General features: G+C 39.1%; 1 long non-coding RNA gene across 1 annotated transcript; it reads left to right on the top strand.

The window, feature by feature from the left end:
- The first annotated feature begins 9,484 nt into the window (after positions 1 to 9,484).
- LOC309608874 lies at positions 9,485 to 20,635 on the top strand. The gene is made up of 2 exons (XR_014233138.1): positions 9,485 to 19,841; positions 19,893 to 20,635. It is a non-coding gene; the product is annotated as an uncharacterized lncRNA (long non-coding RNA).
- Positions 20,636 to 22,481: the final 1,846 nt, after the last annotated feature.

Here is a 22,481-nt window from a genome sequence, read left to right as displayed (position 1 = left end):
TGAAGGTGATAGGATGAAACAGGATGATGCCCATTCTGGCATTGTAAAGGTGGCAGGCAATGTGAGGGAATCCAGAATTCACTGGTGTCAATGCTATAGACTATAAATCAGTCTTTGGCACTCCCTCTGCCAGGTGGTGCCCTTCATCATGAAAAGAGGCTCTGTCAGGATGAGTCAAATGTTTACTGCATTGAGTCAGCTGCACCAGCTCTTCCATGTCAGTACTCAACTAAATGCTAACAACACATCATTAACAAACTGCACAACCCATGTGTCTCCTCGTGACATCCAGCATCAAGCTGGAAAACATTCAAAGCTAACTCTCCTAAACCCAGGAGGATTGGAAAAATGGTGATCATCTCCCTAATCTACTCTACTACACACCATGGTTATATAATTAATTGATTCTTTTAAGGGTTCCCATACTGAACATCCTCATACTAACTTTAAACATCTCTTCTATGTCTGTTTTGCCTTTTATATGAAGCTGCTTTTCTTCTCTCACTATTGAATCTAAAGAGGAAAAGGCTTCCTTTAAGTTTATCAACAAAAGCAAAAAAAACCACTAAAATTTACCAGTACAGAACTGTCCTTTATGGCAAAACAGTACCCAGCATGCCAGAGTATGATGTTCCATGAATGACATGCAAATTTTTCACGTGATGGGGGCTGACTTCCAGAAATTTTCTTTCAATGGAAAGCTCTCTCTCTACTGAAAAATTCAGTCCAGGGGTACAGAGAATCCAGTATGCTGTGGCTGAACAGGAAGTTCTGTCCTCACTAACAAATGTAGTCTAAATATTTAGAGAACCCAGTAGAATGGGATTCCCCTGTGACAATGAGGAAATTCCCAGAATGGAGGCCATACTCTGTATTGGAAAACTCAAGTCTGTTTTACCAAGAAAAATGGTGTGGTCTCATTCATTCAACTATCACTGGTAGAGATAGCTGTTTATTTAAGTCCCTTTCTGCCCCACATTGCGCAAACCACATTCCTGTTTCTTCCATTTCAGCAGAATCCTTTACTTGAAATTAAATACCTGCATCCAGACAACAGAATATTATTCAGCACTAAAAAAGAAATGAGCTTTCTTGTGAAAGACACGGAGAAACCTTAAATGCATATTACTAAGTGAAAGAAGACACTGTAAAAAGACTATACACTGCACGATTGCAACTATATGACCTTATGGAAAAGGCAGAACTTTGGAGACAGTAAAAAGGTCGGTAGATGTCAGGGGGTAAGGGAGGGGGAGGAATGAAAAGGCAGAACACAGAGGATTTTAGGGCAGTGAAACCATTCTATATGATACTACAATGGTGGATTTTTGTCATCATAAATTTGCTTAAGCCCTCAGAATTTACAACACCAAGAATGAGCCCTAATGTAAACTGTGGACTTTGGGTGAAAATGATGGGTCAACGTAGGTTCATGGATTGTAACAAATGTATTCTTTTTGGGGGGGGGGGTGAGAGATGTTGGTAGTTGGGGAGGCTGCATGTATGTCGTGTGTCGAGGCAGGGACTATGTAGGAAACTCTCTGTACTTTCTGCCCAGTTTTGCCATAAAACTAAAACTGCTCTAAAAGACTAAGTTAATTTTAACAAATAGAATACCTGAGGAAGAGGCCTGTCCAGCGCTTATACAGAAGGATATCTTTTCTTTTTTACTGGGTCATTCCAAAGTCTGTCTATACAGGAGAAGAGTTTTAAAATATCTCCTCAGAGTTTTATTTTTTAATTGCAATAATCTCTCTCATACCTGGTCCCAGGCAACCCAAGTAAGAACCGAGGCTGAACAGAGAACAGTACAGTCATACCTGGTTTGATTTGCCCTCCTTTATCAGAGGATGCTGGATTTCCAAAGAGAATAAACCTAATGGGATTCAATTTTAATCAGTGTAATTGTTGCTGCCTTAGTACTGAACTATTACATTTTATTCACAGATATCAATTTCATGGAAAATAGATTGTAGTGAGTGAACAACACAATAAAGACACTCTTATTCTACCACACAGTATGCATTAGTTGCCATAGACAACCTTACTTAGAGTATATGTGGTCCTCTCAAATCCACACGCCCGTCATATCAAGATGAAATTCATAAAAGCAAAACAGTTTCTTGCTTCTTTTCTGCTCTGCCTGCAGCTTCCTGCCAGCTTGCTCCTTTCTCCAACACTTAATCCCAGCCCATACTCATTTGTACCATAAAACCTTAGGCTTTTAATAAACTATAAAATTAACCAGAGAGCTTTAAGGTAAATTGCTATTAAAAGCATGCAATGATTTAAAAAAAAAAAAAAAATCTTCCAAGTAGCGGGGAAGCAAAGGCAAGCCAAATTTTCAAGACTTTAAGAGTTCGCACAATGTCTTTTCCAACACGGTGAACACAACGTTGCCTGTCTCAGAACTGCAAGGGTAGGGGCCGTCCCCTCAAGGACAGCAGGGTGCACCATGCTGTTTCTGTGTTGTAGGCAAGGATTTCCTAATGATTTCTTCACTTATCCTTTGCTTTTGTAGCTTTCATTTGCACAGGGAGGGTGGAGCCGTTTCCTCTTTGGCAGTGAGTTAGACAGTTCTCAGGCAATAAAATCTTGGACCTCCCTGACTGAGGACTCCCACACCACCATGCTTGATGGTCCTCTCAGTTTTCCACTCTTAGTCACTCCCAACCCCCCACCCTCTAACACACGTACATACATCTCACATTACATGTCCTTTCTTGTAAAAGCAGATGCAAAGTGCTGGACTACAGTGGATTAAACCAAGTCTGTCTCCCCCCTACCTCCATCCGTGAAGATTTTCACAGCCTGGTACTCCATAAACAAAAAAACATAAATGTTCAGAAACAGACCCTGGTACATTAGCTGCAGGCTGAGTGCTTTGGTTTGAGCAGTTGTTTCATAATTAATTTGTTTCTCTGGCACTAACCCAAGTGCTTATGAAAAGCAAATTGTATTAACATTTTATCTTCATGTTGCTACCCTATCTGCTGCATTATTTGGCACCTTGGGGAAAGCCCAGGCTGGTTTCATACTGACAGGAAACTTCCTGAGCTGGTACCGTAGGTGGTCTCACACCTGCTTTTTGAGCCAGAGCACCAGCAGCTGTTATTCTAAGACCTGATTTCAGTTGGTCGAATTTTGTTGACACATTTCCATGGTGCCGTTTATGAGGTAATGTTTGTGGCTTGAGACCATGTGAATTGCTGTGAACCTGACTGAAGAAATCAAAATTTCATAGCATCATCAAACAACTTCTTTTCTCATGTAAAATACACACACCCACGAGATCCTCCCACGTTTAAATTTAATCACAGAACTAAAGCCAAAAAAAAAAAGTACATTAAAAAAATGATGCGCAGACACGTCCTTGCCTCTACCTCATATATTTTCAGCCTAGATACTCCCAGCAGTCAACAACCTATGCTGTGCCAGCCCCCCTCCCCTCTCCCACCAAGCTGTTCACATGCCCTGGGTCTTCCACCTTCAGAGAGAGCACATTTATCTGATATGCCTGCAGTGAGGATGGAATAAATGATCTCTCCAAAACCAAAATGACCCAACAAAAATCAATAAATCAAAACTGTAACCGTTCTGACTAATGTCTGAAGTAGACACCTACTGTGAATTGAATGTATAATGATACAGAAGATTGACAACAGGTTCCCAAACAAGCAGTAAAAAGTCCCTCAATGCCAAATATTTTTAATCCAAGCTACATAATGGGAACTGCACTGTAAATTGTTTTGTTTGCAAGCCACCTGCGGGCTAACCAAGTGTGCATAGACCTAAAACTTTCTAAATCCTATGCACACGACATGAAAAATATATTGGTCAAGATGTGTGTTTCTCCAATGTTCAGCGATCTTGATTCTACTCGAAAAATCCTAATGACAAAACGTCTTGGAACAGATCATAAGACATTTGTCACGGTTCAAAGACCTTTCAACATAACATGAAATAAATCATGACAAAGTATTATTAAAATCCATGTGTTTATTCCATATCTGCAGGCTAAACACCAGTTGACTCTTACCATGGAAGTTTTTCAGTCCATAACACCAATCCCTCTTCCAGACCCTAGTAATTTAATTTCCTTGCATTGGTGTGCATTTTTATGAAGAACCAGCCCTTCCTTCCTTCTCCTTTCATATTCCTCACTAGCATTATAGCATATGCACACATGGCTTATATTTTGTATTGTGCATAAGAAAAAAAGCAAGGTATTTCATGAACATGGAATCAGTTAGTGAGACTAACAGAGGTTAATACATAGGTGAATTACCCAAGTGTAGATCATATTGTCTTGGTTTCAGGAAGGATTCTACCTACTGACTTGCATTTTTGGTAAATCTTTCATTTTGAGCAAAGAAGGATCATTAAGAAATTGATCCACTACTTCTTTTAGGGTTCTCTATGTATAATGTCCCACATTAGAAAACATAGAACTTAGTATTTGAAAAAGTTTTTCTTTCTCTTGAGGACAGATATGGTTGCCTTTAGAAACAGCCTAGTATAGTGGTTAAGGCACAGACCTGGAGTCAGATGGTCTGGGTTTGAAACCCAGCTCCACCAAATACTAGTTATATGCTTGTGGGTAAACTACTAACCTCTCAGTGCCACTTTCTCCTCATCTGCAAATAAGGGTTCTTGTGGGGGGTCATATGAGATAGACATGTAAGCACTTAGAGCCGTATTTATCTCATAGTAAGTGCTCATTTTTATTGTTTGGGAACAATAAGAACTATGTGACTGCCCGTGTTTACCTTTTCATTTTGACCACCAGGAAATTCAGATCAAGTTTTCAGCCCAGTTATAGCAACTGATAATTCTTTGCAACCTCAGTATCTATATTCAATTTGTTTTTCAGTCTTTGACTTTTTTCAAAGCTACATTTTTTGCCATTCTTGACTCTTTATGATTGTCTATATTTTAATAAAATAATTTAAATTCTTTATGTAAGAATGAAGAGAAAAATATGTAAAAGTAACCCTAGAAATTATCAATAAATTTGTAGCTACAAATATACAGATTTGGAAGTTCCCAAGTCAAATCTGGGTAACTAGGATGATTATGTGATTTAAAGGAGGAAATTGAGGTACTGTCTTGTGGCCAGACATAAGAAAGCATTCATGAATAAAGTTACTTTACTCTCCTCTAAGCATAAACTCCCTCATCTGTGAATGCTGAACTTAATGATCTCTACCTCTCAAAGTGCTTTTGAAGATTATAGGAGATAATTTTTTTTAAATTAAAGTGTAGTTGATTTACAATGTTGTGTTAGTTTCAGGTATACAGCAAAGTGATTCAGTTTCATATATATATATATATATATATATATATATATATATATATATATATATATATATTCTTTTTCAGATCCTTTTCCCTTATAGGTTATTATAAAACATTGAGTATAGTTCCCTGTGCTATACAATAGGTCCTTGTTGTTTATCTATTTTCTATATGTTAGTGTGTATATGTTAATCCCAAACTCCTAATTTATCCCTTCCCCCTCCTACCCCTTTGGTAACTTTAAGTTTGCTTTCTATGTTTGTGCGTCTATTCCTGTTTTATATATAAGTTCATCTGTATCATTTTTTTTAGATTCCACATATAAGTGATATCACATGATATTTGTCTTTGTATGGCTTACTTCACTTAGTGTGATAATCTCTAGGTCTGTGCATGTTGCTGCAGATGGCATTATTTCGTTCTCTTTATGATTGAGTAATACTCCATTCTGTATGTATATATATATACACCACATCTTCTTTATCCATTCATCTGTCGATGGACATTCAGGTTGCTTCCATGTCTTGGCTATTATAAACAGTGCTGCAACAAACATTGAGGTGCATGTATCTTTTCAAATCATGGTTTTCTCTGGATATATGCCCAGGAGTGGGATTGCAACATCTTATTGTAGCTCTATTTTCAGTTTTTTAAGGAACTTCCATACTGTTCCTAAAGGAGATAATTTTTGTTAAAGCATCAAGCACAATGTCCAGCACATAATAGATGCTTCTGGAGGTTATCTGCTGTTTGTTTCCCCAGATCCATTCTCAGCCCTTCCCTAGACTTCTAAGTGTCCAGGAGAATGCCCTTGATGAAATACAAACCTGGGCTCCTCAACCCTCTAGTTAAGTCAGCAGTTTGGATATTGGGAGGAGAGAGTGGATGGGGTATTTATTCCCTAAGTCTTTCCACCTCCTTCTCTCCACCTTCCCTACCTCCAGCGCCCTCTATGCTGGACCTTGGTTACTCAGTGGCTGTATTCTGCTTCTGTCCCTGAGCTACAGTTCTTGCTGGGTCCCAATAATAATTCCATCCTCTAATTACAGTAATCAGATCATCTTAGTTTGCTGAGGATTCTCTGTTTTAGCACTAAAGTAGTGTCCCAGGAACACTTCCAGGTCTGGGCAAACAGGGAAAGGTTGGCTACCCTACCATTATGTGCAACTGGTTGGGCTTCAGTCCCAAAGTAGAATACTAACCTCTCTAGCCCTCTGTCAGGTTATTTTCTAAAGCTACGGGTATATGAATGATTTTTACTTTCGAGGGGAGCTTTCTGTATTTTTCAAAAATAAATAAATCTGAACAGAGCCATGGAAGATGGAAATCTAGGCTGAACTCCAATTATATGGCCTTGGGCAAATTACTTAACCTTTCTTGTCTTCTGCTAGATCATCTGTAAACTGGGTTATCTTGCCTGCTGCAGTGTTGATGTTGCCTTCTTCTAGGGGGAACGCTATACCCATCAATACCCGTAGGTCTCTCAAGTCATGAGATGAATAAATATCTTGAGAGAGAAATAATTTCCTATCTGTTGCTTGACCCCTTAGTTTGGCTTCCAAGCCCCTCTTCTGCTGGAATTGCTGTGATTCAAGTCATCAGTAACCTTCTTATTGTCAAATCCAATGCCCAGTCTTCCTTCCCCTGACATTTACCATGACTCCTGTAGCAGGTTGAATTGTGTTTCACAAAAAGCTGTGTCCTAGTCTCAACCTCCAGTACCCCAGGTAATGTAACCTTATTTGGAAATAGGGTCTTTGCAAATGCAATGAAATTAAGGATCTCAACATAAGAGCATCCTGGATTTAGAGTGGGCTTTAAATTCAATGATGTGTGGTGTCCTTATAATGAAATGAAGAGAGAGATTTGAGACACAGAGGCAAAAGGATGAAGGCCGTGTGAAGAGAGAAGCAGAGATTGGAGTTGTGCTGCCCGAGCCGAGGAATACCAGGAGCCAGCAGGGGCTAGAAGAGGCAAGCAAGGATTCTCCCCCTTTGGTGGGAGTATGGGCCTACTGGGCCCTTGATTTCAGACTTCTAGCCTCCAGAATTGTGAGTGAATAAATTTTTGTTTTAAGGCAAGGTTGTGGTAATTTGTTATGGCAGCCTTAGTACACCAGCTCTTCCTTGGTTTTCAAGACAGCCTTCATTTTTGTTCCCCTCTTACCCTTATATATATGACCAGTCTTTCTCAGGCCCCTTTTTGGTTCATCCTCCTCTTGTTTCCTATCATGAGATGTTATTGCAAAGTTTTGCTCTTGGCCTTCTTCTGTATACCTTAGACAGTCTTCCTTCAACTGAGAGTTCCCCGTCATGGTCTCAGACTCCATAATGGGCGATGATACCCAGTACTCTATCTTCTGGAAGAACACAGCCACCTCTTTCTGGATGTTCTGGATGTTCAATTCAAATCAAATATGCCCAAGTTTAACTCATTATCTTCTCTCACAAACTTATCCCCTCCCTCCCGCATGCCCCCCTCCCCAGGATTCCCTAATTCAGTTGATGGCTTCGCCATCTATTCTTCTAAGCTTTGAAGAAATCATCCTTATCACATAGACTACTCATTTCTGTCTCAGAAACATCTCTTGAAAACTGCCCCCCTCACTTTTCCATCCCCAAAGCCACTGTCTAAGATCATGACTTCACTGATCCTCGTCACAACTACTACCACCAGCTCCCCAGCACAAACATCTTTTCATTTCTTTTCCATCCTCACCATCACCTTCAAAGGTATCCTGAAAAGTCAAAATCATGTTCTCACTGTTCAACTTCAAAGCCTCTGTTAGATCCCTACTGCCCAAATCAGTGAATCTCAACCTCTTTTCTGCCACACAGAGAACAAATGTTCATATTCACCAATGGGTACCAGTTATACACCGTTCTCTGAATGTTTGTCATAACTCTGCCCCTTTTCCTCCCAAAGAAGGAACACATCGAAAATACAAGGGAGTAAGGATGACTTATTTACCTGAATAACTTCAAATCTTCTCGAGTTGAAAGTCAAACTAATTATTTTAGAAAACGTCAGCACTTTATTATTCTTAATAAATCACTTGCAATATATCTCATAGACACTCTGCATCGTGGCATAAAAATTGAGGACAAATAGCCTGGAGAAAATTCCATTTCTCCTTAGCATGCTGTACAAAGCCTTCACAATTTTGCTCCAAGTTTTCTTATTGTCTCTCATTCCTCACATCACCCTCTGTACTCCAAAGACACTGATGACACAGAATTTCTGAAAGACATCACGTTTGTTAACATTGAATTCACTGTTAGGCTCCCTCTGCCTGTAATGTCTTTTACCCCCTTGTGCAACTGATGAACTGCTCTCCTTTCAAGACTGTGTTGAAGTGACTCCTTCTCTGAGAAGCCCTCCCTGAGCTTTTAGACATGACTGCTCTTTGATTCTTCTTTTATACATAACTTTAATCATTTCCTAAGGCTGTTATAACAAATTAACACAGGCTGCTTAAAACAACAGAAATGTATGCTCCCTCAGCTCTGGAGGCCAGAAGTACAAAATCAAGGGGTCTCCAGGGATGGTTCCCTCTGAAGGCTCTGAGAGACGGTCCTTCCTTGCCTCTTCTTCACTTCTCATGGCTGCTGGAAACCTTAGCATTCCTTGGCTTGGGCTGCTTAAATCCAATCCCTGCCTCTGTCATGACATGGCCTTCTCTCTGTGTGTCTCTGCGTCTCAAATTTTCCTCTCATTTCTCTTATAAGGACACCAGTCAATGATTTAGGGCCCAGCCCAAATCTAGGATGATCTTACTTCAAGACCTTTAACTTAACTACATGTGCAAAGACTCTATTTCCAAATAAGCTTGCATTCCCAGGTATCAGGGATAAGGGCTTGAACCTACCTTTCTGTGGGACACAACTCAATTCACTACAATTCCTCTGTCAGAACTGTATCATAAGAATTGGTTCACATGTATGTCTCTTCCATCACACTTTGGGCTCCTTGAAGGCAAGGACCATCTCCTACTCTTTTTTTCTTAATCCCCATGGCTTATCATAGCTCTTAATAAGTACTTGATAAATATGTTTCTGAAGAAGGAAAAGAAAAGCAAGTGGGTTATAAGTGAAATTGTCTCTCTCTTTTCCTAATGCACAGCTTCTCTCAAGCCTTAGGCTTCCAAGAATCTTCCATGCCTAAGCCTTTTAAAAAAATCATTTATTTATTTATTTAAAAATTCTATAGTGCTTTACAATTTTCAAAAATTTCACACACTTGATTTCATATAACCCCATAAGAACCCTTTTTTAAAAATCCCCTACCCCTATCTTGCCCCACCACCACCTTCTCTCTCCCTACTGGGAGCCATTAGTTTGTCCTCTATATCTGTGAGTCTGCTTCGTTTTTGTTTTATTCACTAGTTTGTTGTATTTTTTAGATTCCACATATAAGTGATATCATACAATATTTGTCTCTTTCTGCCTGACTTACTTCATTTAGTACAATGTCCTCCAAGTCCATCCATGTTGCCACAAATCATGCCTAGGACTCTCAAGGAACATAACCAAGGACCAGCCCCAGAGGGCCAGGTAACACTGATGGTTTTCCTATCTCTTTACAGAGCTGCAGATCTGAAAGCATTTAGAGGTCATTGGTCTCTGCCTTAAGGCACATCTGTACAGTTAGATCATGCTAGCATCTGATAAGCTAGACTGAAGAGAATCAATCCTGCTTTTAAAAGCCAACAGAGACATGTTTTTGAAAAACTCTTTTTGGGACTCCGTTCCCACTAGTACTCGGTTAAAAAAATAAAGCTTAGTGTCTCCTTACATGTCATGTTGCGTTTCCCGGGTTCCCCTCCCTCTGACACCACATTGAAGCTCACATTTTGAGACCCTCAGAAATCCTTTCCAACTGCTTCCATACCCTTGGAAACTGAGCACAGCTCAAGAGTGAGAAAATCTAGAGCTCGTGGCCTAAGGCAGACCACTGAGATTTCCAAAGGTCCCTTGGTATAGCCAGAAAATACAGATAAGCATCACAGTACCTCTTAGAGGTAGAGTAATGGATCATCCAACTAATTACTCCAAAAATTTCCATCTACAACTATACATCCAGTAATTATCCATTTCTTTGCCTCTTAACCCTGGGCTTTCAAGCTGCCTGTAAAGTCAAAAATATTGTATCTTGCTATTGCAAGATTAAGATTCGTATTTGCCCCAGAAAGAAGTCAAAGCAAAAAGGAGAGGGGGAGAGGGAAACACCTCTAAGCCATGCATAGTTAAGGATTTGGTTTCAGATGGATGTTAAAAAGCAGAGATAATTGGAAACATCATATGATTTGTGTACAACACAAGAGCTGCATTGCTAACTAAAACCATAACTGACCTAATTTCACTGAATGTTCCAACAAAAATGACAGACATGCAAAGAAAGAAATATAATGCAAGCATTGGATGATCCATATTTTCCCCTTGAGTTTCAAACACATTCCTCACACAACAGACAATACCTACGTGTTACTAACAAGAGTACAGACCCGCTCATGGCCAGCAAAATGGTTCATGCTCATCCCCAAACCCACAAGATTACAGCTGCTTGACCCCAATAAGACTAAAGATTTTTTTTTTATTATTATATACCTCACTGTACTCAGGAATGGAACAGAAAGGTAGTTAAAACTCAATCCATCACAAAATCTGTCTCTTTCTTCAAATCCATTAACAAAATGTAAAGGAATTATAACGGAAATTCATTTCTCTCTTTCAATACAGGACAAAATTAACAAAATCTCTACCCTCTCCTAAATGATTCACGTGTCTTTAACTGCACACTGAGGGATATCCACGGGACACACCAAGTGACATCTCAAGGTCTAATCTCTCTTGCAGACCACTTCTCACTTCTTATTGTAGCCCTTCCTGCATGCAAACATGCTTGGGAAAAGGGCACATTGTGTAAGTTATCTCTGATCATCTGGCAGGATTTAAGCTCTAAGATGGCATTTTATTTGCCTTGCTCTGCTTGGAAATCCCTTGCATCAGCTCTGCTCTCACAAAAGGAGTTGGGCTGCGCTGCTTTCTCTTAACTATTCTTTGCTGAATATTTCCTGTTGGGCAAATGCTTATGGAATGCACCCAATAAAGTGTCAAAGGGAGAACGATGTCAGTGAGTGCAAAATTTAGGGGACCCAGAGAAAATTCTTGTCCATAATAAACAAGGGTGAGAGTGCCAGCAAATCAGAAAGCCCCACCTCTGGGACATCTTATCTCTACCTGGCCTGTGCCTTATCTAAGGCTGCTTATCTGTCTCCCTGATTTTAAGTAAGCATCAGCTCTGCATTCTCAATTCCCATAGCTTTAGCTGTGAAAGATAGAAGGATCCTCTCACTATAGAGGTGACAGAGTTCTCTATTATTTAGAGCAAGCTCATTTATTAGACAGGTTTTCTCACAGCAACTGCAGACAATATTTGCTCCCTGTTAACCTGCTGACATATTTTCTGTTCAGGACTCAGGTAAAGATAGGCCAGGCTCGTGGCTATGCACTGGTTGCTACCATTGCCAATATTCTCAGGATGGAATAGGTAGGGATCGCAGAACCTGGGTTTCAAAGTATGGCTAAGACTTGTTCCCTTTCCACTGGAAGGCAACTCTCTTACATGAATAGGGCCTTGTGTTGATTTTCTAGAAATTGTTCTGCAGGCTGTTCACTCATTCAAGGAAGATTGGTTGAGCATGAGACACTGTGCTAGACACTGGAGAGCATCACAGTGAATAGAAAACTCTCCTTTGCACAGTGTGGGAAGAAAGATTCATAAGGAGATAATCATAATCTAGAAAGACAGTGGCTGGAATGGATACAGGGCTCTGCTGTGGAAAGAGTCAGGCAGACAGAGGGTCAGATTCCAGCTCCACAACATTTCCCTGGGGGACCTTCAATAATCTCAGGTAATTCCCAGCCCCAACTTACTGGTCAACATAATGAGAATATCATCTTTATAGATTTGTCCTGAGAGATCAGTAAGAAAATGTACGTAAAACACCAAGTGCTGTGCCTAACACATAGGAGATAGTCAACCAAAGGCAACTGCTACAACTGCTTTAGACAGAGGAACATGGGAGAAGTGAAGGGAAGACTAAATCTGCCCCCCCAAACAGGACAATTACTGCCAAAGGGAAATAATATATGAACCAGGTCTTGAAGGATATTGCTTTGGGTATTTATTTCTATGTAACAAACGACACTAAAACCTACTGCCTTAAAATATCCATCTTATTTTGTTCATGATTTTGTTGGTCAGGAATTCAGTAAGGGCTCAGGTGAATGGTTCATCTCTGACCCATGGGTGTTAGTTGAGGCAATGGGGGCAGAGCATCCACTCCCAAGAGGCTCCCTCACTTGTCTGTCTGGTACCTCAGTGTCTCTTGACCTCTCCCTCTCTTCACATGACATCTCACCCTTCATGGCCTCTCTTCGGGGCATGGGCTTCACACAGGCATGGCAGTCTCAGGGTAGCCAGACCTATTACATGACAGCTAGCTTTCTCCAGAGTTCACATTCCAAGAGATAGGAAGTGGAAGCCACCAATCTCTGAGGTTTGGGATCATCAAATTCTATCTATCAAGTAGCCACAGAGTTGAACCAGATTCAAAGTGAAAAGATACAGACTCCTTCTCTCAATGAGAGGATTTGCAGTCATCTTCAACCTATCACAGATGTGTGGGAAATCATCAGAAAGAAAAGTGGAGGGAAACGTTTCCAGACCCAGAGAACAGACTGTGTGGACAGAAGCTGGAGGTGAAGGCTGCATTTATCTCCCCCTAGTTTGGAGTATGGGGCCCACAGTTGGAGTTGGGAGCAATGTGGGGCTATTGCCTACTGTTCAGTTTTTTAAATCCTGACTTCATGTTGCACCTGTGTGGAACTATGAGACATCATCATCTCATTGGAAGTAAGGAAACTGACTCTCTAATTCAGCATTTCTTACCTCTAATTTCAGCAGTATCTAGTAGTAATGGGAAAAGTCTAATACTCAGTGATTATAAGGCAAGCTACTCTATGATCACTCTCTTTCATTCTTCTGCCCTTACAACCAAATATTTTATGACTTATTGTCCCCTGGGTCACATATCAACTAGAGGATCTATTGCCATATATTGACATCATAGACATTTTTCACTCCAGGTACCCCCACTGAACTCTAAGCGTCTAAGTTTGGACTTGCATCTGCCCATCGCCCACCCTAGCACCATGACTGATCCACCCTGATCCATGGGCAGTTTGGGCTCTGGGAAAATATAAGATGTAATTTATGTCCTCAAGGGACTTCTCTCATTGGGTGGCAGTGAAATGAAGACAAACCACCACAGCACACTATGGCAAACACAGACCTAGAGGAAACATAGAGCCAAGAAAAAAATGTACCTCAGGCAGCAGGCAGATTTACTTGGGGCCATCATAGGTTTCCAGGTGACTTTATAAAAAATAAACACATGGATGCACACACACATACACACACACTCACACAGTGAAAGAGTAGTTAGGATACAAATTTAGAAGATACATTTTCCGTGTAGCATTTTAGGGAGAAGCATATGTTTTAGGGGTATGACATATGTTGACCATCTAAAGGATATAACTAAACTTCTTTTTTTAATTCTGGAAAACTTTTGCCTCGAATGACATTACAGGGGAATTTGGGATTAGCAGTCGTTTTTGCCTGTCTTTAACTACTGCCCCTCTGACCTAATGTTCCATTATTTTAACTATCACTTAAGGAACTAATGAATTTCAGACTAAACTTGGCATTCTCAACAAGTAAAATTCAACCTCTTCCTTTTCAACCCACACCCAGACTTTCCTCGTGGTGTGAGATCATTCAGGGTAGCGTGGAGAAAGTTATCGGAAACAGAGGGAGGAAGGAGAGCCAGGCTGCCAGCCACGATGAGCCGCCCTCGCATCGTCCTACACGTTCTCCACTTTTTGGGTTTTCTTCCTCCACTGTTTTGCTTGCTTTTCTCTCCATCATCTGTTTCAAAGAACCTTCATAAATAAGCATGTAAAGTCAGCTTAATCAGCTTTTTACAATTTCTATACAATTTAAAGGGAACTCAAAGAACATCCCATTCAACATCTCACTTTGCAGGGAGAGAACTGAGGCTCAAATATACTAAACGTCTTTCCCAGCATCACAGGGCCAGAGTTTCTGACTCCACTAAAGCCAGTTGCCTTTCTAGTCATGTCCAAGAAATAGAGAGAAGGAAACCTACTGTCTTTCCTACAAAGAATTGTGAACAAGGATTACAGGCTATTATTTTTAAAATATTATCTGTTCTGCCCATTTGATTAAAGATGGTCTGAGAACATCTCAAATTTACCCCAATTCAAGGCAATAGACTTTGTAAAGCAGGCCAAGACTTCTATTGCAGGTTAAGAAATGACGAAATGAAGCTAGTTATGCATAGTCCATAAGGAAAGAACACACTGTACATTCCAGTGTCTTTTCCAACTGGAAAGAACATTCATCAATTATTTTGTATGGGAATCAGTTCTTAATAAAAATCCACTCTAAGAATAAGGCAAGCCTATGTTTTCCTGCAAAAGTAAAATTCTTACCTTCCAAAGAGAGGCAATGATGATGTTGATTAAAATTTTGTGAGTATAAAATGATGAGTGAATCCTGAATGATACAAATAGTGCTTTGTTAACACACCAGTGACATTGTTGAGCTGCTATAAAATAGAAAGTCTCTTCTTTAACCAGCAGAAAGGAAATTGATTTATATAATAGCAATTATATAATTAGGAGGAACTACAATAACGTTTGACTATCTTGCCTTAATAACTGTGTTATAATAGAAACAAAATACTATTTATGTTATCCTCTCATTGAAGCCAATAAAAATTATAAGGCAGCTGATTTTATTTATGGATGTCTATTTATTACAGATTTCTTTTAGATTTAGCTACCACAAAAATGACTCTTTGGCTATGAATATGGATGATTGGATAATTTAATACCATGCTATCTCAGCCAAATTAAATGAAAACATATTGGACTTTTATCTTCCACCCAAGTAATTTTTCTTTAACTGTTTTTCTCCAAGTACCCTTGACATGTTCTGACTTGCTTACTGTCTAACTTTTAGTTAGTGACCACAGTCATCCAGAATGACAATGTGCAGAACATTTAGGAGTCAGTCTTGCAGATAAGTGTTAGTCCCACGCTGGGAAGTGGTTCCTTGCAGGATAATGAGCTACAGCACAGATGGTCAAGAGCAGCAGAGCTGAGAGAGGAGGGGAAGAAGTTAAAAGAAGTTCCTTATTGACCAAGGTTCAGAGCTGGACCAGGCTGGCAGAAGTAGACTCCCTGATCCAGGAACGAAGGGAAGAGCATTATTTCACAAGCAGGCACCTTTCTGCCTGTTCACAGGGAGGCTCGGGTGTTAGGATGACTCCCAGGTGGAGAGTCCTGGCACTTCGGTTATGGTCAAGATCACTGGAGACCGTTGGTGGGAGTTTGCTGAGATGTGGTAAGTAGTGAGATGAGCAAATTTCCACAGTATATCCCACCTAGGAGTCAATTTTTGAGATGGGGAAATGGATGTCAATAAGTGAAATATGAAAAACAAATTAATGGTCCAGAGAATAAAGAGTAATATTGCTAAACACAAGGAATGGTAACTTCATGAGCCATTAAAGTGGGATTTTGAAGTTCCTGCCTAAAAGACCTGGCTATTTTCTTTTTGTCCCCTTCAAAGATCATTAAAGTACCTAGATCAAACTTAGGATCTCTTTTGGTCATTTTCCTTTTGTTTAGAACACACTGGTTTTCTATGTTTTACTTTCTTCTTATGTCTTCACAATGTTAAGATGAATGCCTAGCTCCGTTTCTGTTCAGTATAGCTTAAAATAAGAATATAACTTGTGTGAGGATATGAAAAAAACATACTACTTTATATCATGCAAGACAGTTAACATGGTGCTGAGTATTTAATTGGCTGTTTCCCATATCCAAATGTCTCATTCCCAAGAAGTAATGAAATGTCTTATCTTAAAAAAATTACTTTATATCTTATCACTTCAAGATAGCATTTATACATTAGTGCTTTTATTCAAAAGAGTGAGTAATGGGAATGCTTCACACAATGGCTGGTTGAGGGTGGGCGTTAAGCATGGAGATGTTATGAGCAAAGAACTTTTGGAGAAACCTTGAATCCCAGAAGACAGGTTTTTGCTTCCTCCCGGGCTCCTAATGCCAGACCTGGCTCTGTCTCTGGTGTGAAACGGCATGACAGAATATTTGATTTGAATGATATGTTTGCCAGCAAATAGATGGCCTTTCTATTGCATAATGTCATTTCATACCAAAAGATACAACAGTCTGAAAGCCGTAATCCTAAATAACGTTTAGTCAGTATCAGTCAGGATACACTAAGAATATAAGAAGTTTCTGCATAATAAAGGGCTCTCACGAAATGAATCTTGTTTTGTCTCAAAATGAAAGCATTTTCAAGTTATTCTGAGTTTTTACATTATCCCATCCCAGTGCAACCTTGGAGTTGTGATATATCAAGGTTCTTCCCCCTCTGGGACAACAATCAGCGAGGAGGGAAAATAATTACTTTTGCTAGTAGGACACTGTTTTATATGATCCTGTATTTAACTGTACAGGTTATTACCTTCTTAATATTTTGATGGTTTTGAACATAAAAGACATTGAAATATTAGATAGTTGTCAAATGCATACTGTCTCCTCAATAATATTAGTTTCTTCATTTTTTCTTGATGCATTATGTTTACTTGAATTACTTGAAATACTACATGAGTCTGATCAGAAAAATACATACAGTTAGATACTCTGTAGTCCAGTTTAAGTAATGTCAACCTCTGAGATTCAGTGACAACAATAAAAAACAAACTTTTAAAAGCCTAGTCAGTCCCAGGATTTTATTCCTACACCATCAATTTTGTATCAGCACTAGGAAATATGGAGGAAAAAAAACTAGTGCTTTTACTATAACTTCCTTTCTCTATTATTGCCTAGTCCTTCAATGAAGTGCTAAATGCAAAGAAATGACAAAAATAAAATGGAGAAGAAATCAGGAGGAGAGTGACTAGTACAGATAATCCGCGACCAGCTTCTGACTCAAGAGGCCATATCAGAGAACTAAGTTTATTAGGATCTTAATAGTCTTAATAGTCCCAGTTTTTAACCATTGTTGGCACAGAAGAAATTTTCACTAACTGTCTGATTAATTGATGAATTAGCTAATGATTCCACAGTTTGTTAATCTATAACTTATCTCTCTTATTGAAATAGTCTCTTTCCTGGCACTAGATTATTTCCAGTTCTCATATTTATTCATGTGGATTTTCTCCAGCTTGTCTCCAGTTATTAGCCTATCACTTATTGTTCTCCTCTGCAAATTAATCATTACCTAGCCATTAGGCCCTCTTATCTTTTCACTCTTTCTCTCTCTAGGAGCTTTGAACAATACCCATAGTGTTACTTACCCATATGTAGATGACTCACAAATACATCACTCTAGTCCAGATCTCTCCCTGAATTCTAGTCATATATCCAGTGGTCTACCCTTGACATGTCCCTTTGGATGTCTAAAGAATCCATAGTCATGATTGCCCCACCCCACCCCAACCAACCAAACGTGGTCTTTTTCTGGTGTCCTTGTCTTAGTAAATGATACTAATTTGCATGCCATTATCCTTGACGACTTCTACATCTTTGCTTCCACATTCAATGTCTTGAAACCACTCATTCTTTTTCTCTACCTCTTCTAGTACTACCTCATCCAAGCTGCCATCATCTTTCACCTTTACTAACTACTTTGTGGTTACTATAACCACTGACATACTAAGAAAAGTCAAGATTAAGTGGGGCTGTTTCCTACAAGTTCAAGGCCATGGCAATCACTCAATATCCCAGGATATCAGGGGTATCAGGAAACACCCTCAACACTCATGGTTCCCAGCATCTGCACCAATGTACATACACATTAAGATCCACAAAACAGCATATTTACCAACTGTGGAAGCTTCAGTATTTTTTTTTATTAAAGTATAGTTGATTAACAGTATTGTGTTAGTTTCAAGTATACAGCAAAGTGATTTGGTTATATATATGGATATGTATATATCTATATTTTTTCTGATTCTTTTCCAGTATAATTTATTATAAGATATTGAATAAAGTGTGTTATACAGTAAATCCTTGTTGTTCATCTATCTTATACATGGTAGTGTTAATCCCATACTTGCAATTTATCCCTCCCTGTCTCCCCTTTGGTAACAGTAAGTTTGTTTTCTATGTCTGTGAGTCTGTTTCTGTTTTGTAAATAAGTTCATTTGTTTCAGTTTTTTAGATTCCACATATAAGTGACATCATATGATATTTGTCTTTCTCTGTCTGACTTCACTTCACTTAGTATGATAATCTCTAGGTCCATCCATGTTGCTGCAAATGGCAATATCTCATTTTTTATGGCTGAGTAATATTCCATTGTATATACACATATATATATGTCTATCTCACATCTTCTCCATTCATCTGTTAATGGACACTTAAGTTGCTTCCACGGCCTGGCTATTGTAAATAACACCACTGAAGGTTCAGTATTTTTATTGTTTATTTATCTTTCTGTTCTTCTCATCCACTAGCCTTGCAAACTTCCTAATACATATTTTAATCACAAGGTCCAGATCTCAAGTTGCCTTATCTGATTCAGTACTCACTCAAGGTGGATGCCAATGAGTGCCAAAGCCTGGATCTGAACTGATTTAGTCAGGAATAGCTGGGTATTAGATTTTACATCTTTATTTTCACCTTTTCAGAACAGGCCTAAAACAATGAAATTCATCTGGCTAATTTATATATTTCAGTATTTTGGAAGACAAGCTGTTGTGGTGGACTTCAGGCTGCGAAAACCAGGGTCTAAGCCCAGCTCCACCACTTACTAGCTGGCTAATCTAGGGCAAGGACAATCCTATACTGTCCCACTTAAACTCCTTAACCTTAAAGGATTGTTGGGAGTTTTAGAGGCTCAATATAGGATGGTACTGTGCCTTTAGGCTTTCAAGCATTGGCTTTGGAGTCTGAAAAACCTGGCGTCAAGGCAAAGTCTATCACTTATAGCAATTTAAGAAAGTTTCTTAACCTTCTCTGCTCTCAACCCCAATTTCATCACCTATAAAATAGGGATATTCTACCTACCTCACAGGGTTCTTTTTTTTTCAGCCACGCCATACAGCTTGCAGGATCTTAGTTCCTCTACCAGGGATTGAACCCAGGACCTTAGCAATGAAAGCACCAAGTCCTAACCACTGGACCACCACCAGTGAAGTCCCACCTCATAGGGTTGTTTTAGCAATCAAGTTAGTTCAGGGACAAGTGCTTGTGACAGTGATTGGCCCCAGGTGAGATCAAGGGGCACCTGTGATGGGAAAAGAAACTAGAAGAAAGTGAGACACAAGCTGAGCAGGTTCATGACCCAGAAGAGGTGAGAGGGATGTGGGGCAGGTTGCCGGCAGCCAAGTCAAAAAGCATAGAGAGAGGAGAATAGTGAAATCAGAAAACAGAATTACTGAGAGCCAGGAATCTATCACCAGTTAGTAAAAAAAAAAAAAAAAAGAGATAATGAAGAAAACACCCAAAGTAAAGGAAATGAGAGAGCCTATAGTCCCAAAGAGAGAACATCAGTTGCTTCCTGATAATTTTCAATTCCTGAGGAACCAGCTAGAATCCATTTTTGTGAAGTTTCTCTGAATTTTTTCAACAACAACAAAAAAACTTGTTTTGAGTAACTTTAAAGTGGGGAAACCTGACAACACTACCTCTGCCAGGTGATCAAAGTCAACATTAACAGTGGCAAGTCATGTTGATGGCATGTAACTTTGATACAATGCGATGATGATGGCACTTTATGTTTGTGCTCTTCCTCCCCAAACATATAACCTCAGTCAAAGTATAAGAAAAACACTGATCAAGCCTCAGTTGAGGGACAGTCTACAAAATACCTGACCAATATACCTGAAAACTGTCAAGGTCATCAAAAACAAGGGAAGTGTGTGAAACCATCACAACTGAGATGAGCCCTAGGAGACAGAACGACTAAATTTCATATGGTATCTTGGCTAGGATCCTGGAATAGAAAAAAGACATTGGGTAAAAACTAAGGAAATCTGAATAAACTATAGATCATAGTTCACAATAAGGTGTCAATATTGATTTTTTAATTATAACAAAGAAACTATACAATATGTTAACAATAAGGGAACTGTTGAGTATAAGGAAATTCTGTACTGGCTTCACAATTTTCCTGTCTGAAGTATTCTAAAATTAAAAAACAATTTTTTTTTTTAAATAAAGGAAAAGGGGACTTCCCTGGTGGTCCAGTGGTTAAAAAAAAATCTGCCTTCCAATGCAGGGGATGCAGGTTAGATCCCTGGTCAGGGAACTAAGATCCCACATGCCGTGAGGCAACTAAGCCCGCGCACCACAACTACTGAGCTCGTGCTCCTCAACGAGAGAGCCTGCATGCTGCAAACTACAGAGCCCACACGCCCTGGAGCCCGAGCGCCACAATTAGAGAGAAGCCCGCACCGCAACGAAGACCCGTCGCAGCCCCCAAAATTAATTAATTAATTAATTAATTAATTAATTAATTAATTAATTTAATTAAAGAAAAAAAATACCTCTTTTGTTCCTTGAGCTAGCCTGAGTTAAGGTCTGAGCCTGCACCTAAACCATCCCTGGCTAGATCAGGTCAAATCCTGGCTCTAGCACTAACTGACTATAAGATCTTGAACAAGTTACTTAAAATCACCAAGGTTCTTCACTCCTCTATCAAACAAACAGAGTACATTTAAAGTTTGCTGGAAGAATTAAATAGCTAAATGTGTGGACGGAGCAAGTACTTATTAAAAATAACATTATTTTTGCCATCATCATCATCATCATTATTACTATAATTATTTAAAGTTATATTAACTAAAACATGGCAGGTACTCAACAAATATTGTCTCCTTTATCCATTCCCCCTGTGTATTGGTTCTTTATAACACACACACATACTAACTAGAGTATCAATACATTTTAAATGTCTGTACAAACTCTCTTAACACAAACCAAGTATATACAACTGACCACACAAAATGTCACTGTAAACTAGAGTGATTCATCTACTGAAGGAATCTTCTGTGGAGAGGTTGCACTACATCTGCTAGGTGTTGACCAGAGCCTGCAGGCTGACAGTGGGTCATGGGCTGGCCTTTGTCCCTTTAATCTTTTTCTCACTCTAGATTGAACTGGCCTCAGCCTTGTCCACTCATAAAATATGCCAGTGTTTCCACAGGGTCGGGCCCTCTATTCCACCACTGAATACAGAGAATTTTTAAAGGGTAAATGGGCTATCAAGCCTGCAAATGGAACTTAAATAATAATATAACATCTTATAATGATTTTTTAAAAGCCAACTTTCTAACACAGGTCATTAATGTGGCCTTTGTATTATTTAGGATAGTAGAAGCATAGAAAAGGAGGAAAGTAATATTTCAAAGTCTTTTTTTTACTATTTTCATAAAGAAGCATATTTTCTTTCAAGCACGAAACATAATATACTTAACCCATTTTTGATTATATATATTAATCATATCATACAAAATATACAACGAACAGAAGAGAAAATTTTCTCCAAGTTTGAAAAGTACCTGTTCCTCCATCTTAATTCTGATGTTTAAAATGTTCATCATTTCTTTGTTTTTTTTTATATCAACAGACTGTTTTTTAGGATTTGCCCTAGCCATGGCCCTATCAATTCAAATATAATTCAGTTTCACTAAATGCACAAACATTTGGAGGATGTAGAATATGCACTCGGCACAGTGCTAGACCTTATGAGGACACAAAGGAGAAATGACACAATCCCTACCTTCAGGTGGCTTATTATACAGCAGAGGAAATGAAACATGATGATAATTATATGTGCTTGGCTAGAATATGATGAAGACTATAAAGGATGCTTATTCAAATCACCATCAGAAGCAATCAAGGAGAGGGGAGCTATTTCCAACCAGAAGGATCAAGAAACTTATGAATAAGCATTGTCCCTGAAAAACAAGGAGTATTTTGGCTCCTGGAGAAGAGGCAGTAGGGTCCAAAAAGGAACCCCAAAAGTATGAGGATATTCATGGAGCCAGCAAA

Source organism: Balaenoptera borealis (genome assembly GCF_965194805.1).
Source record: "Balaenoptera borealis genome assembly, chromosome: 13".
Classification (NCBI taxonomy): domain Eukaryota; kingdom Metazoa; phylum Chordata; class Mammalia; order Artiodactyla; family Balaenopteridae; genus Balaenoptera; species Balaenoptera borealis.
This window is presented reverse-complemented; position numbering and strand designations above follow the sequence as displayed.